Source organism: Propithecus coquereli, unplaced genomic scaffold, assembly GCF_000956105.1.
Source record: "Propithecus coquereli isolate 6110/MARCELLA unplaced genomic scaffold, Pcoq_1.0 Scaffold237, whole genome shotgun sequence".
NCBI classification, from domain to species: Eukaryota; Metazoa; Chordata; class Mammalia; order Primates; family Indriidae; genus Propithecus; species Propithecus coquereli.
In genome coordinates this window covers 3,089,501-3,101,926 of record NW_012147919.1, presented here as the reverse complement: position 1 = coordinate 3,101,926, position 12,426 = coordinate 3,089,501, and positions in this window count along the sequence as shown.

The following is a 12,426-nucleotide window of genomic DNA, read 5'->3' as shown; positions in this document are numbered from 1 at the left end:
AAGATCAAGGTGTGGGCAGGGCACGCTCCCTCCTAGGCTGGCGGGGAGGACCCGTGCCTTGTTCCTTCCAGTGCCCGGCGCCTCCAGTCTCTGTCTCTGTGGCCCCACGGCTGCCCCTCTTCATGTGTCTGTCTCTTCTCCTTTATCTCTCATAAGGACACGAGTCGCTGGATTTAGGGCCACCCAGTTATCCAGGATGATCTCACCTCGAGATCCCCAATTTAATCACATGCCCCAAGACTGTTCTTCCAAATAAGGTCACATCGCAAGGGCTGGGTATTATTAGGAGGTGGGCATCTCTTTTTCGGGGGGCACCACCGGTGATTCTTGCCTGACTTGATCAGGGTGATGACGGCTGCCCGGTGCTGACGGTGGCTGTCTAATCCCGGCCTTCCAGCTGCCTGGCGTGTTGCCTCCTACTGCGTGGAAGAGCTGTCCCTTCTCCACGCTGACTGATTGGTTTGCACCAGCGGGGACACATCAATTCTTTCTTTATTCAGTAGCTTATAGTCTTTTACTGCCGTTATTCATTTTGAGCTCAGATTTCTCCCAGGCTTGGGTCCACGCTGGGAACCACAGTCATCCAGCGTCTCTGGGGGAAGGTCCCTCAGTGGCAGGGCTAGGGGGCACACGATCGACTCATGGCCCTCCTAAAGAATATGCTTCGCTGGGGAGTGTTGGGGGCTTCACAATCAAGACACATCTTACCCTCAGTCCTGCCCTCCTAAGTGAGCCCCCACCTCAGCATTCTGTACACGTTTCCCTCTAAACAGCCCCTCGTCACCCCTGAGCCCAGCAGGGGCCGGGCAGGCAGGGGACTCGGGGAGTCTCTCTCGTCCCTTCTCACGAAGCTACCGGCCCGGCCCTGACTACACCGCTCCTTCCTCACTCTCATTCCTCTTGCCCCCACCCCACTCGGGCTCCGTCATGGAAACTCCTCTTCTCTCTTAGTCTAGGTCTTGATTTTCCCGTCCGTAAATTTCTATTGCATAAACAGGGGTTTAGGCCCCACGGTCCCTCGGATTCCGGCCCTGGCAACGGAAGACCGCGGCTCTAAGCAAGGCAGGACTGCTCCAGCTGGTCCGCGGCCAGCCCTGAACTTCTGTTTCGACTGCGTGAAGAGAGAAGGACGTAACTGGAGAGTCAGGACGCGCCACTTTTAAAGCAACGTGAAGATTCTGTCTGTTGACTCTAACATTGAAAGATTTAGCCTTTTATTTTGGATTTTTTCCATTTCATTTTTCTAAGTCACTCGTTTTTATTGTATTTTACGGAAGTGGTGAGTGACAGGCTGGAGATAAACGGAACTGGCCCCCACCCCAGACAGACGGCCAAGTACGGTCACGGGCGCCGTGCGTGGAAGGGGCCCATCACCCTCACGGTCCCCATACGCAGTTCCTGAAACCTACATGTCTGTCTGAATGCATCGACTCCCAGCAGATGGAGTCTATTAAGCACCTACTGTGTACATGCCCATGACCACCACCACCCCCAGCCCTGTCCACTCCTCACTCCTCTCACTGAGCCACCAGATGGGCTCCTTACTGGTCTCCATCCACCCTCTTCCCGAGAGTGGTAATATGAAAATATGACCCCAAACCATCCAGAAGGTTCCCAGTGCTCCCGGGATTAAGTCCACACCCCACACCTCTGCCTGCAAGGTGCTGCCTGAGCAAGGCCTGCCCATTGTCCACCCACCACTGGATCCTTGAGCCACCAACCCAGCTGCCCTGGCCTTCTGTCCACTGCTCAACACGGGCAGGGGCTGGTTCCCATCTCAGCACCTTTGCATATGCTGTTCCCTCTGCCGGGAATGCTTTTCCCACTCACTTCCCATGGCAGGTCTTTGTCATTCTGCAAGAATCCACTCTAAGGGCAGCTCCTCCCGGCAGCCCAGACCACCTGGTCAGCAGCACCCAGCCCCTACCAGCATTCTCTGTTGGGGAATTATAAATCTCTAGGCAGGGTGGGAGCTCAGATACGATTTTCATTTCTTATGCAAATGCGTCCATTCCCCACCTTGATGGCAGGAGGAGTCTCCAGCCTTTCCCAGTGGAGATGGAAGGGTGGGGCCATCAGGCCCTCAGCAGGGAGGCTGGATATTCCAATGCATGTGGCAGGAGGTGGGCTGGGTGGGATCCCACCTCCCACCTGCCACCCACCATTTGATGATCCCATCTTGAAATGGGAACATGTGGTGCCTTCCTCTGAGAGGGGTCACTGCAAGAATTCCATGGCAGTAGAGGCAAAGGGCAAAGGGCATCAGTGCAGCAACGCTTACAGCTTGGCCATTGTCATAGCCAGACTGTCACCTTCATGGCAGGAGCCAGGTCTATTTTATTCACCCCCATATGCTAGAAATGAGCTGGCCCATAGTAAGTGATCAATAAATACCTTATAAAGGAGGGGCTGGTAATGGGTCCACAGAGACTTACTGAAAGGTGATTTCAAAATTCCAGGATCAGTCAGGACAGCCCGTGCATGCCCCATGGGATGAATAGAGGGCTGGTGAGGGATGGCTGGGACCCCCAGAGAGACAGCGCCTGGTAATTTGGTAAGAAATGGAGAAAAACCCCGATACTCAAAAGAAGAAGTCAAGGCTGGGCGCGGTGGCTCACGCCTGTAATCCTAGCACTCTGGGAGGCCGAGGCGGGCGGATTGTTTGAGCTCAGGAGTTCGAGACCAGCCTGAGCAAGAGCGAGACCCCGTCTCTACTAAAAATAGAAAGAAATTAATCGGACAACTAAAAATATATAGGAAAAATTAGCCAGGCATGGTGGCGCATGCCTGTAGTCCCAGCTACTAGGGAGGCTGAGGCAGGAAGATCGCTTGAGCCCAGCAATTTGACGTTGCTTTGAGCTAGGCTGATGCCACGGCACTCTAGCCCGGGCAAAAGAGTGAGACTCTGTCTCAAAAAAAAAAAAGGAAGTCAAGAGGTTCCACCTAAGAGAGGGAGGCATCACCCATTGAAAGGATAACACAAACCTGGCTTAGTGATCTTTTTTCTGAGATGTTGACAGCAATGAGGGAAGGAGAAGCAATATCCTCAAACTCATTGGAGTGACACACAAGTAAACAAAAATGTCTTTACTGCATAATCTATCAGAACCTTCAATATGCTAATAAGGATCATGAACCTCCAAAAGGGACCTGTTGGACCAGGTGAGCCATTTATCCAGGAAGATGAAACCGGTACCCATGAAATGCCTTTCATGTCTTGGGCCTCTGGAATATAGTTATATGAGAAACGGTAGCAAAGACGCCACGTGCATGACGCCTATTTCAAGTATTTAGCTTGGGGTTTTGTGTTGGTCATCTCTCCAGACAACATAGCATCCCGATTTCACACACGGTGATAGTCTGAAACTGGAGCCCCTTGGCCACTAGACCAAATCACCTCCTTCAGGAAGTCATTCCTCTCAGGAGCAGGCACACAGCAAGCACTCAAAAATTAGTAAGCTACCAGGCATGGTGGCTCACGCCTGTAATCCTAGCACTTTGGGAGACCAATGTGGGAGGATTGCTCAAGATCAGGAGTTCAAGACCAGCCTGAGCAAGAGTAAGACCCCGTCTCTACTAAAAATAGAAAAATTAGCTGGGCGTGACGGCATGCACCTACAGTCCCAGCTAGTTGGGAGGCTGAGGCAGGAGGATCACTTGAGGCGTTGGAGGTTGCAGTGTGTTATGATGATGCCACTGCACTCCAGCCTGGGTGATGGAGCGAGACCTTGCTCCCCCCCACAAAAAAAAAAAAATTAGCAAGCACTGATTTCAACGAAGAACAGCCATTGTAGACAGTTTCACTCATCTAAGCATTTGGAAACATGCCCAATTCTGGTTAAATAGGTTGGTTGATGCACACAACGGAATATGCAGCTATGAGAAAAGAATGAGGCATTTCTTTGTGGATCAACAGAAGGAAAGATCGTAAGTTATGTCCTTAGGCCAAAAAAAAAAAAAAACAGCAAACGAAGAGAATACACGTACAGCTGGCTTTCACTTGGATGGCCGGCAGGCACCTTAGATTTAATATATCCAAAGTGGAGCACGTTCTTTTCTTTCATAAACAGCCGTTCTGATACACAGGCATCCTTCCAGACACCCAGAACAAAAACCGGGGAGCCAGCCTGGACTCCCTCCAATTCCTGTAACCAGCCCCCCACTGAAAAAATTTCAATGACCCCTACATAATCCTCTCCCTTAACTAACTACTTGACCTTTTTTTTTTTTTTTTGAGACAGAGTCTCACTCTGTTGCCCGGGTTAGAGTGCCGTGGCATCATCCTAGCTCACAGCAACCTCAAACTCCTGGGCTCAAGTGATCCTCCTGCCTCAGCCTCCCGAGTAGCTGGGACTACAGGCGTGTGCCACCATGCCTGGCTAATTTTTTCTATATATTTTTAGTTGTCCGATTAATTTCTTTCTATTTTTTAGTAGAGACGGGGTCTCGCTCTTGCTCAGGCTGGTTTCGAACTCCTGAGCTCAAACAATCCGCCCGCCTCGGCCTCCCAGAGTGCTGGGATTACAGGCGTGAGCCACCGCACCCCGCCTACTTGACCTTTTGAATTGTTTCCCAGAAATGGTGGATTTTCTGCAAGACAAAGGAGCCCCAGGCAGACTTCCCGACAAGATTCCCCATCCCCCACAACCTGCCCCAAGACACATGGCCCCTCCTGTAAAAGCCTATGATCCCCCCCATTAGTGGGGGAGATGAATTTGAGGCGCTTCTCCCAATGAGATGTTAAAAATTCTTTTCTTCTTCGGCAATCCTCCTCATCTCAATAATTGGATCTTTGTGCCACCAGCAACCAGACCTAGGCCGGAAACCCCCTTGCAGCTCTGACGACATTCCCAGCCCTCAGCCAATCCTCTGGGCTTCACCTTCAACAAGCATCCCAAGCCTGTCCGGTTTTCATCTTCTCCTCTGCTCTTGTGCTGGCACAAGGATATTCATTTCCTGGGGTTTCCATAACGAATTGCTACAAAATTTGTGGCTTAAGACAACAGAAATCTTTTCTCTCAGGGTTCTGGAGGCTGGAAGTGTGAAACCGAGGTGTCGTGGGACTGCACTTGCTCTGAAAGCTCCGGGGCAGGATCCTTCCCGAACTGTCCCGGCTTCCGGAGGTTCCTGGTTTCCTTGGCTCCTGTCAGCATCACTCAAGCTCTGCCTCTGGCTTTACATCACTGTCTCAGTGTGGATCTTTCTGTAGATATTTCTTAATTAAAAAACTTTTTTTCATTTCCTTCCTTTTACTTTATTTTAATAGATTTAGGGGGTACAAGTTGAGTTCCATTACACGTATGTATTGCACAGTGGTAGGAGTCTGAGATTTCGGTGCACCCATCACCTGAGTAGTGTACGTTGTACCCTGTAGGTAATTTTTCAGCCCTCACCCCCTCCCATTTTTTTCTTAAGTGACTGGGGTTCACTCTGTCGCCCAGGCTGGAGTGCAGTGGTGAGATCGTAACTCACTGCAGCCTCAAATTCCCGGGCTTAAGCAATCTTCCCACCTCAGCCTCCCAAATACCTGGGACTAGAGGCCGAGCGACCATGCCTGGCAAATTTTTTATTTTTTGTAGAGACGGGGGTCTCGCTTTTGCAGAGGCTGCTCTTGAACTCCTGGCCTGAATAGATCCTCCCATCTCGGTCTCCCAAAGTGCTAGGATTGCAGGCATGAGCTACCACACCTGGCCTAAATAAGTATTTAAATGAGGTAACAGTAATTTGCCATTTAAACATTTTTTTCCCCAAATCAATGATTTAGCCAAAGACCTCTAAAGTTCCTTCCAACGGTGACAGTCAATAAAGTCCTAACGAGCCTGCCCTTGGGCACCCCTGCTCTGGTCCCAGAGGCTTGAGAAACTGTGCTTAGATTCTGAGCCAGACGAAGCCAGCCCCGCCCAGGGTGCAGGTCCTCCTACCCTCGTCCTGGTGTGTCAGGGGCACCTGGAGGTACCCGCCTGGCTTCAGAACAGCTATGGGGCCCCTTGTGAGCCTTGGAGCTTCACGACAGGCCAACTCCAGGGAAGCGCCAGCCACAGAGGCCACGGGGCCTGCCTTAACACCTCTGGTCTCAGCTAAAAGGCCCTGAGGGTGGCAGCCGGGGGATTTTCCCTCCCTGGCTTGGGTCTTCCTTGGCACAGTGGCTGCACTGAGCCTGCCCTGTCTTGGTAGGTGGTGCTGAGCCCAGGCCTGGGAGTTTTACTCAACCCCTCCCAAGTCCTCATCCCACCCCCAAGCTCCACCCTACTCATCACAAGTTCGTCAGCTCTACCTGAAAACATTTCCTGATCATTCCAGCTCTGTTCATCACCCGACAGCCACAGCCACAACCACCTCCCGCCTCGGCACCTGTGCAGTCTCCCGCCTGGGCTCCCGGCATCCGGTTGTACCCAGGGTGGCCCATTCTCTCAGGGTACGAGTGATTTTCAAAATTAAAAATCCGATCACATCTCTCCCTGCTTGTGACTCTCCAGTGGCTTCTGATGGCACCAAGAGTAGAATCCCAATCCCTTTCCAAGCCCCGGGCTGTGGCGCCCACCCTGGCTCTCTCCTGTCCCACCCAGTCCACCCCTCCAGCCCCCAGTCCTCTGCTCCTGGAACTGGCCCTGGCCGGTCCTCCTGCCAGGAGCGCTCTGTCCCCAGTTCTGCCCTGCTGGCCCTTCTGTCATGCCCGCTCAGGTGTCACCCCCTGGAGAGGACTCCCTGAATGCCCCATGGAAAGCACCATCTCCAGCAGGGGTGTGGATGGGGACACCGAGATGGGGGCAACACAGGCCGCCCCCAGCCCCACACACTGAAACGCAATTGGGCTTCTAGGGATCCTCCCGTGAGTACTGTAAAGTGAGCCGTGAGCAGTCAGGCTCTTCCAACAGCAGGAGACAGGAAACATCCTCAACCCCACCAGGAAACACTGGATGACCCGCGCATCACCATCCAGGCACGCGCCAAAGGACCCCTCGCAGAACAAGGCAGCTCTGTATGCAAGGAGCCACGCACGTGAACGACCAAATGAGGAGAGGGAGGTGCCAGACTGTATGTATGATATACCACTGTTTGGGGTAAAAAGGAAAATACACGTAATGGTGTATGTGCCTAAAATATCTTAGCACACACACCTACCTGGTGACAAGGTCTGTCTCTAGCCAGGGGAGCTGGGTGGCGGGGGGTCAACGTGGGAGGGAAACGTGTTCCTCTCTAGACCGTGTATGCATGTGAATTTCCTACTATGGGCCCCAGTTTGCACAAAACAACAATAATAATAATAGATGCCATTGTCCTGGTGTGGTCTTGCCTGTTTACTTGCAGGTCCCTCCTGATGCCTTCTGAGCCCGGCTTGTGAGCACCCACTGCAGGAGCCCTGTGAGTATCTGCTGAACCAGTGAAGAATGGGGCCACTTTGGTACCCCTCACACTTTTTAAAGCCAAAAGTCAGGACTTGCTAGAGCAGCAAGACTCTACAAGGCAGTGAGGGCGGTCGCCCATCCATCCCTGCACTCCCGCCCAGCCACGCCCTTTGGTGGGGCCCCGCCATCCAGAGTGAGGTGCGCTGGGTGCGCTGGGTCGGCCTCGGTGGAGGTGGGCCTAGGGTTGGCCTTGGGGCAAACCCCTCTCTGAGTCAGCACCACTCAACAACCTCCAGGTGTGCAGAGCAAACCTGCAGAGACCCCCCTTAGCAGAAGAGGAAACTGAGGCCCTCAGAATCCTGCTCAAGGCAGGACCATCTGTTTCTTTCTAACATCCTTCCCCAACCACCTTAGGCATTAACTTTTCTCTCTGATACAGGGATAATAGCTTGCAAAACACAGCCACTGCCCTTAAGGGTGCTCAGCAAATTAACACCACAATGCAGAGAGTGTCCCCTAAGGGTACCTGTAAGGGTGGGGGATTACAAGGGCACAGATGAGGGACCCCAATTCTGCCAGGGACGGAGTGTGCACTGAACGATATAACTTTAAGCTGAATAGCCCCAATTTCGTGGGTGCCAGAAACACTGCCCCAGGCCAAATGTCAAAATGAAGAAATGTTTCCCCAGCTTCTGATGAATGCTGGGGAAATCACCCTTTAAAGTTTCTCTGTCATGAAACCTACTGGTGCAGTGACATTTCCCTTGGCTGTCATTCTTTGCCCAGACATTGGGCACCAAGTCGGTAGTTAGAGATGCATGTGATTGTTGTACCGAGTCTACCTCCCTGATGGGCTCCACGAGGCAGGATCCAGGGCAGCTTGTTGTCATATATCCAGAGACTAGCGTGGTGGGAGGATGAGCAGCGGACAGACGAGCAGATGAATGGATAGTGGGAGGAACAGAGGGTGGAGGGAGGGACGGAGGGAAGGAAGGATGAACGGATGGATAGATGGATGGATGGGTAGATGGGTAGTTGGATGGATGGATGGGAAAACGCCTTAATTGCCTTGATAGAGACTCAGCCTCATCCATTCCTGCCCTTTCAGTATAAATGGTCTGGTCGATTCATTCAATCATTCTATGGATATTTATTCAACATCAACTAAGAGCCAGATTCCCAGCTGGGCACCGGAGCACAGCCCTGAACAGGACACGGTGACTTCCTCATGGTGACAGCGGGAACCAGGAGGAGGTGGATGGTTGAAAAAATATTGAAACAAGAATACTTTTTGACAGGTGAAAATGACATGAATTCAAGTTCTCCGTGTGTGAGTAAAGTTTTACTGGAGCACGGCCGTACCCGTTTGTTTACACGTGGTCTAAGACTGCGCTGCGACGACAGAGACCGTCTGGCCTCCAAAGCCTCAAATGCTCGCCATCGGGCCCTTCATGGGACAGTCTGCCGACCCTGCTTCCGGGCCCTGATAACGCGCTGGTGATACAGCGAACCCCTGGTGGAGCTTACACTCTGGTGCAGGGACAGCCGCTGCAAACACAAAACCTCCGTCAGGTCATTCCGGATCCCGGTCCCCACAGGGAAGAGACTAGAGAGTGCCCGGCGTTGTTTAGCCCTCAGCACTGAACCTCTCTCTGAGGAGGTGGCTGAGCTCAGAGCTGAGCGAGGAGTTGGGCACAGGAGCTGCCAGAAAGAATCTTCAAGGCGGCGACAGTGGATGCCGAGATTCTGACCCAGGAACGAGTCTGGTTGCAGAGTCGACGAGGCACGAGGCTGGCGCTGAATGAACAAGGGGCACTTGTAAGCAGACCAGGGGCGCAGACAAGGACGTCATTCTGAGTGGGCTGAGACACACGGGATGGTGGCAAGCAGCAGCATGACAAAACCAGGCTCAGTTTCAACAGGATTCCTGGGGCTGCCTGATGGGAAAATGTCACACAGAGGCCAGAGCGCTCAGGGATGCGGCGAGGGCCAGGTCGGAGACCACAGTGACACGGACCAAGGTGGTAGCTACAGGTGGGGAGGAGGAGACGCAGCTGGATCCAGGCGTGACCTGGGTGTAGAGTCACAGCTCTGGCCGATGCCTTCGATCTGGGTTCTCGAGGGTCCAAATGAGGGAAAGGTGCACACAGAGGCCGCCTGACGCTCCGGTTGGCTGGGTCCTCTCACCTTCTCCATCTCGCGCTCACAAGCCCACCAGTGACCCGCAGGTGGCCTGAGCAGACCCAACTGAGAGAGGAGAAAACGACACACTTGCCCAAGTTCACCGATGGCCAAGTCACTACAGCCACTCCACCAACCAGCGATCAGTTACTAGAATTGTTTTGCCTAAAACAAATCCTTTTTTCCTTTTGTTTGATTCCTTTTGTTTTCTTCCTCAGATACCCCACCATCTTCCCTCTCCCCCCTTTTCTTCTTCCTTTTTTTTTTTTTTTTTTGTGACTGTGTTTCATTCTTTTGTCCCAGGGTAAAACTCACTGCAACCTCAAACTTCTGGCCTCAAGTGACCCTCCAGCCTCAGCCTCCTAGGTAGCTGGGACTACCGAGGCTTGACACCACACCCAGCTAATTTTTTCCATTTTTAGTAGAGACGGGGTCTCACTTTTGCTCAGGCTGGTCTCGAACTCCTGAGCTCAAGCGATCCTCCCGCCTCAGCCTCCCAGAGTGCTAGGATCACGGGTGTGAGCCACCACGCCCAGCCTCCTTTCCTTGTTTGATTTTCTCAATAACTTTGCAAGGTCCGTACTGTGTTATCTATAAATGCAGAAAGAACAAACACAGACCCGTGTGCAGCTGGGAGAGGCAGGGGACCTGCTCAAAGTCACAAAGCTGCCAAATGACAGAGCCAGGACACAACCCCAGGCCAGGTTCTTTGATTCCAAAGTGAGAGTTGATTCTCATTAACGCCAGCCCGTCTGGGGGTGAGAACAGAAAGAACATAAAAGAGGAAGAGGCTGACTCGCAGGATCCAGAACGGTTAGGACCTCCAAGATAACGGGGTGGATGTCAGACCCTGTGAAAGGGACTATGGTAACCCAACCACTCCGCTTCTCTTTACCCTTGCCCAACCCTGCGCTCCGGGGTGGAAAAAAATCAATGCGAGAGATAAAAATGCCAACCCCAGGACGTGTGACTCAGCCATCCCACGCTGAGGTATTTCCCCAAAAGAAAGGCAAGCATATGTCCACACGGAGGTGCAAGCAGAACTGTTCTCGGCAGCTTTATTTGTCATAGACTACAGCTGGAAACAACCCAAATGTCTATCAGCCGGGGAGTAGATAAGCAAACCGTGGCGTACCCATCCAATGGGCACTGCTTGGCAACAAATGGGAACGAACCACCGATACGGGCAATGACGCGACAGACCTCAACTGCGCCGTGCCCGGCGAACGTGGCCAGACGACAAAGAATGAGGACTGCATGCTTCCACTTATGTAAAGTTCTAGAAAATGCAAACTGATCTGAAGTGACAGGAAGCACTCAGTAGCCGGCTGTAGGGAGGAGGGGTGGACGGGAAGGTTGACAAAAAGAACACGAGGAGACTGCTTCGGGGCTGACGGATGTGTTCGTTATTTTGATTATGGTGACAGTTTCACGAAACATTAAATTGTGCATTTTAAATATGTGCAGTTCATTACATATAAACTATACCCAATAAAGCTGCTTCTTTTACAAAAAAAGGAAAAAGAAAAAAAATGTGAGAACTTTGAAAGAAAATGTTAATACGTAGTATGGGGTGAGTTGTGAAGAAATGGGCCTTTTCCAGCACTTCTGGTGGGAAGATGAGCAAACAGCACATTCCTGAGAATGACGAGACAGCACATGTTAAAAGCCATAATCACAACACGGATGGGCGGTTTTCACTTCCTTAGGACAGAGTCCGAGAAGTCAGATTACTGGCCAAGATTCCCTCTGGGATGTTCATCCCAACATGGCTTACAGTCATGCAGAGTTGAAAACGGTAATATCTATGCTCCAGGGAAGAAGCAAATCGTGTCCATTCATACAACAGAACAAATGTTATGGGCACTGGAGAAGCTGCTTAGACTGTCACGATCACAGCTAAATGCAGCTCTCACTGTAGGACTTTTACCCTCCAAACACCAACAGAGGGGCGACGTCACCTGGCCGTGGTCAGGAAGGTGGAGGAAGCAGGTTGACGCTAAGCCGGTGTATCTCGGAGTCGGGCCACCTCACTGCTGGGCTATGCTGCCTCCAACGGGGGAGCAAAGTGGAAGTCACCGTGAGCAAGGCTGCTGCCAGAAAGCGTGGGAAGAGGGGATGGATTGACAGGGGACTGACCATGGGCCAGCTGGACAGGGGAAGACACATGGAAGACACAGCAGTTAGTAAGTGTTCAATAAATAAGAGTTATCTACTTTGTACTGTATATTACTGTATGTCATATTTACAGTATATATCACATATATAATATCACTATATGTCTATATCACTGTATGTATATACAGTATATGTCACTATATCTCTATCATAAATATCGCTTTGTCATATATAATATGCATCATTATATAACGCTATGTATCACTATATATCATTACAGTATATATCACATATATAACATCACTGTCATATATAATAGTATATGTCACTATGTATCATATATCACTATGCCATATGTATCATAATATATAATATATCACTATCAGACATATAGCTTGTACCACATATAAAATACCTACCATTATATGTCTATATCACTGTGGGTATATATAATATATGTCACTATATCTCTATATCATATATATTACTTTATGTCATGTATACAAATATATCACTACATATACTATATATCACTATATATTATATATACAGTATGTATCAGTATTTAAAGTATCTGGCACAATGCCTGGCAGATAGTAAACACTTAAGACCTGTTATTACTGGTTTTTTTTAAAGCTCCTAGAATGATTTCAAAAATACATTGTTAAAAAGCAAAGTGCAGGCCGGGCGCGGTGGCTCACGCTTGTAATCCTAGCACTCTGGGAGGCCGAGGCGGGCAGATCGTTTGAGTTCAGGAGTTCGAAACCAGCCTGAGCAAGAG